The sequence below is a fragment of the Danio aesculapii genome, unplaced genomic scaffold (assembly GCF_903798145.1).
Source record: "Danio aesculapii unplaced genomic scaffold, fDanAes4.1, whole genome shotgun sequence".
Taxonomy (NCBI): Eukaryota; Metazoa; Chordata; class Actinopteri; order Cypriniformes; family Danionidae; genus Danio; species Danio aesculapii.
The window spans coordinates 17395-22703 of record NW_026613724.1 but is presented as its reverse complement, the minus strand read 5'-3'; the positions used below and the strand labels follow the sequence as shown (position 1 = coordinate 22703).

At 36.9% G+C, this 5309-nt stretch overlaps 1 long non-coding RNA gene across 2 annotated transcripts; it reads right to left on the bottom strand.

Moving 5' to 3' along the window:
- Positions 1-231: 231 nt before the first annotated feature.
- Positions 232-4100, bottom strand: LOC130220252 (uncharacterized). 2 transcript variants are annotated; one of them, XR_008836158.1, is made up of 4 exons: positions 4018-4100; positions 3758-3814; positions 3213-3394; positions 232-305 (listed from the first exon to the last, which is right to left on the bottom strand). It is a non-coding gene; the product is annotated as an uncharacterized LOC130220252 (long non-coding RNA). The 2 variants fall into 2 exon arrangements; XR_008836159.1 differs by lacking the exon at positions 3758-3814 and having other exon boundaries at positions 4018-4080.
- Positions 4101-5309: the final 1209 nt, after the last annotated feature.

The following is a 5309-nucleotide window of genomic DNA, read 5'->3' as shown; positions in this document are numbered from 1 at the left end:
GATCTCAGTCACCAATGACTATTCAAGCAATTCCTGAAAAAGGGAAAAAGAGAAACCCAAGATTGAGGCAAGAAGTTTTGCAAAGTGACTATTTTATTGTCTTTAACTAGTTTAACGCAAATGATTAATATTCACAAATTTTAGAATATAATTCAATTTTCCACATAAGTTACATTTGCAGCTTCAGATGGAAACCTGGCTTTTATCAAAAAGGAAAATTTAATTCTCTTACTTTCTCCTTATCTGATGTGGAAGTGTTTCGAACCACATTCGATCATTGCCATTGATGACTCTTCACATAATTCCTGTAAACATAAAAAGGAAAGGCACAAGATTGGGTCGGAAAGGCAGTGAATGCAGATATAAAATGAGCCTACAAAGCCATTACATAACCAAACCAACCCCTATAGAGTGGTGGAACTATGATGTCTCTGTAGACAAAAACCCAGAAGCGAGTTGGTGTTTTAGCACTTCTGCTTCCAACTTTCTAAAGTAAATGTTTTTTTTTTTTATGTTTTTGGAATGGCATATTAGTAAATCCCTAAAATAAAGTGTGTTTAAAGCAAGCTTAAGAAATGATCTTCTTCATTTGTACACCCCTTTACGCTCACTGAGATCATCTTCTGCTGAACTGTTATCTGTCCCAAACTTTAAGATGAAGTCATTTGGTGGCAGGGCTTTTAGCTGTACAGCACCAAAGTTATGGAAATCCCTGCCTTTGTACATTCGCGAGGTAGACTATATTTAGATAAAAACGTTTTTTGTTTAGGATAGCTTTTAATGATTTGCTGGTTTAATTTTATGCTGATTGTCATTTTTACTGCTTGTATTTTTATGATGTGCTTGTGATCTGCTGTAAGGTGTTCTTGAGTGCTTTTTATTATTATTATTAAGATACATTCATGTTTTATTCTAAGGTATAAAACACACCAGTTACAGCACATTTGTGATTTTTCTTTTAAGCTGTTAGGTGTCTTTATAAAGCTGGTTGCTAAAAAGTTGCTAAACGAGACTACAGGTGCTGTCGGACATGAAATATCTCACAGTGAACAGGTTGATGGTGATGAGGTGACGATCATGGTATAGTCCGTTTATAGCCTAGTGTCAGACTAGTGGTGCTTGTATTCAGGCTTTAAAATTCAGGAAAGTTATATTATGATGAAGAGCATTTTATATTAAAGATGATCTCAATGGACAAAAGGTGCAAGTTTAATGAACAATGGTAGAGCACAGAGCTTAGTTTTTGCAATAATCCTATTGGCTACACGAGTGACATTATAAATGAGTGATTATTATAAATGATTCACCATTCATATGGACCAATTTCTTCTTCCTTCAAATCACAACCTGTAGATGTGATTAAAATGGTTGCCTCATTTTGTGTAGATTACAAAATATGTATTTAATTGTGTGTTGTAACTTGTAATCACCCGGCACGGCTTGTAATCACGTATCCATTATAGATCAGTGCTTGTACTGTATCTCTCAGGTTAAATCTGTATGGGGTATTCAAATATTGTGTCCAAAACCACGTTGAAAACTCAATGTGTGCTTCTTCCTTTACCAATTTAAATTAGTTTCTGAACTCTGTCATTGCTATGACCACAATCAGCTGTTCATACACATATGCTGCAGTCAATTTTCAGAATAGTTCAACTTTTGCCACTGTGTGGATTAATTCTGAAATTTAAAAACATGCACAAACAATGAATTTATTTCTTTAGAGTAATTTGAAACATCAAAAAGTAAACTAATAAATGAAATACACAACACAATACAACAAACTAGGGCTGGGCGGTATATTGAGTTCTGGGGATATATCGATATGATTCCCCAACTCGATGCGGGATTATCCAACATCGTTTATATCGATATGGTTTGAGGCCACACATGCGCATTCTGCGCGAAACAGACCACTTCAAGGCAGCACACGAGCTCCACTTGCACAAATGAGCGCATGCGCAAATGAATGATTCACTCCATGAGTCATACAATAGATTTGTTCAAAATGAACAAAACATTCAAGAATGACCCATCACTGACACAACATGGAGGAACATGCAGTGTCGGTGTTGTATCGAAATCTGACTCACCTCGCGTACGCGCACGTCACACAGCGCCTGCAGCTGTCACAGCGGTTTATCAGAAACCTTTTATTGATCATTCCTTTCGCAATTGACAGCAAGAATGAACATAGAAGCCTTGTCAAATTGACTGATGTGTTCAAATAAATTAAAAATGTCAAAATGGGAGGAATTTATACCACATTTCGAAAATAAAACCAGCTCATATTCACTGATTATAAGTTCAGTATTTATTGCGCGACGGTCTCTTCTTTACATTTACATAATAATACATTTAGCTCTGTGTTCTGCTCTGTTATAATGACTGTTTACATTTATATGCTTAACCAGCATTTTATCACAGTACTCTGAAACTGTTTCATTACTTCTCATATCTATAGTCTATTCGCTTTCATCTCCTTATTTAATATTTAATAAAACAAGTTTAGTCAAAACAAAAGAAAAAGTGTAGGACTTTTTAACTTGGAGAGGAAGACTTCTCTGTAGATATCTTCGATATGTGCACTGTTTAATAATTGTGCACAATACATACATGTAAATGTGTAACTAATAAAACATATACAGCTGATTTAATTGTTGTTTGTAAAATCATACAACTGTGGTATACAGGATTACTTATAACAACACTGTAATTGTGTCAAAATAGTGTGCGTTTCATATTTACATTTATTGTGTTTTTTTTTCTATCCTACAATATTTTTTTGTTGTGTTACTATTTAAGTGTGTAGTGCTGTGTATAGTGTTAAGCAGGAAAAAACCCTGTACTGTATTTATTTATCAAAGATTTTTTTTTTTTTTACTTGAAATGTTGAGCAACAGTTTTAAGCAGGAAAAAAAAGAAAAAAAGATTTTGTGCAGCTGTTATTTTTTGTGCAGCTGTTATTTTTTGTGCAGCTGTTTTTTTTTTTTTTGTAAACAGAGGGAAACCCATGTGCTTGAATTATATTTTGCTCAAAAACTGTTTGATAAAAGTTTTAATAAAGGCTTTAACTCTCAAGTAACCATTTATGGGAAAATACCAGATATATATCATATACTGTCGTTCCTCCTAAAAATAACGGGATATGATTTTTTGCCCATATCGCCCAGTCCTACAACAAACGTGTCTTAAAGAGACCACACACTTACCCTTGAATGCCATGGCCAAGAAGAATCACCATAGAAGTGGGTAATTTCTTCATCTGGAAAGTTATCCCTGTAGTAAACGGACACAGGTGTGGGCTTCTTTAAGAACTACTGCCTTCATTTAGGATTTCTGTGATCATCATTCAGGCATCCCAGTTATCCATCCTTTTTTTGAAGCATCGATGCTGTGGGAAAAATATTGCATAATTAAAACATTCCTGACTGAAACACAAAGTAATAACCTAATATTGAATAGTTTGTGATGTTAAGCTAACCTTGCTTTTTAATCTTTTGTCAAATATATGACACAGTTTACTTCCCTTCCTTTAAGTGTTTCTATTGACATCCTGACCACCTTGTTATTGTTTATTATACCATACAATTTGTATGTTGTTAATACTACTACTACTACTACTACTACTACTTATTATTACTACTACTAATAATAAATAGTCTACAGTGGACAAGCTCAAGTTTAGACCTCGTTTACACCTGTATTTAGTATCATCCATGTCTGTTTAAAATGAAGCCAAAAATGTCCAACTTACCAGTAATGTGTTTCATTAAATATGAACTCAAAGACTGTAGTGGACTGAGTTGTCAGACTGTAAAGTTAGTACAATCACTAAGAAATGAATATACGTGTCATATAACTGTAATATAAACAAACTGGGTCACGGACACCATTTAATCTGCTAATGATGTCGCACCTTAAGTGATATGACCCTGACTAACTCGTCATGCACACAATGTTTAAAGTTAACTTAACACACGGCACAAAAGTATACAGTAAATAAGCAGTTCATACCTTAAAGATGCACAAATGGTTCTCTTTTGTAGTTGCTGATAGTTCACTCCGTTGGAATTAAAGGTCTACCTCGCGTGTCTTCGGCAGCCAATTGGAAACATGAAGCGGGCTGCTATTGATGGACATGAAATCCAGCCAATCGCTGACGAGGATTCCGCTGATCGACCAATGAAACGCGATCAAATTCAGCCAATCGCTGACGAGGAGGTCCTCTCGCTAGACCAATGAAACGCGACTGTGACGAGCAGAAATGTGTATGAAAGAGCAGTAGCAGCGAAGGGACGATAGTGGGAGATTATACACAATGAGCATACACAGATACACACAGAAAAACGGGCTCACCGTAACTATTAGGACATAACGAGAAAAGGCGGGAGGTGGTATGTCGCGTCATTTTGAACACTTCTACACTGCTTGACTTATCGGGACATTAGCACTGTCCCAATAGTTACGGTGTGTCCTCATATTGTCGGTATGTATTCAGGTGTTTTGTCCCAACAGTCCGGTCGCACCAACGCACACACACACACACACACACACACAACGCTCCTCAGAAGAACTAGGGAAAGTGACATGAGTCTCCTGTCTCCTAGCTTACGATCGATCGCCATAGCAACGACAAACGGCAGTGGAACGCGAGCTCACAAAAGCCTTTAACGTTAAATCCGTAAACAAAGCGGCACGCGTCGCGTTTTTAACGTGGCTTACATGTGATAAGAGAATATAAAGAGTAACCGCGTGTACTGTACCAGGTTAACAACTCATCTTTGGGTAGAGACTGTCAATATTATCCATCTGAGCACAGCGTGACTTCATTCGACCGGCGGCGTCTGTGTGTGTGTGTCTAGTGTTTTTTCTGTGTTAGTGGGCGGGGCTGCAGGTTTCAAATCTCCCTGGTTTGCGCGCGTAACTACTGGCGAGGCTTGTGTTTCGTGGCTGCGTCATCGCGAAACACCTAATGACTCGTTATGAAGGCGACTCGTTTGAAGCACTATGAGTCGACTCTTTTATAGATGAATCAATAGTTTTAAACACTGTACACTTACAGATTTAAGCCTTAGCTGGATATTTCACTTCACTTAGAGCTGTGTTACACACTACATGGAAGGGCATTTTCAAAAACCCATAATATGGGCTCTTTAAACTTTGCTTGCTGTAGGCTTTGCTAAGCTAACTCTGTAAAAGCCACTGTCTCTGTTTGCGTTGAACTTTGAGCATATTACATTCAGAGATGTTGTTTATGTTCACACAGCTACGTTACACATGAACTAAAGTTAAAACTATGATATCAT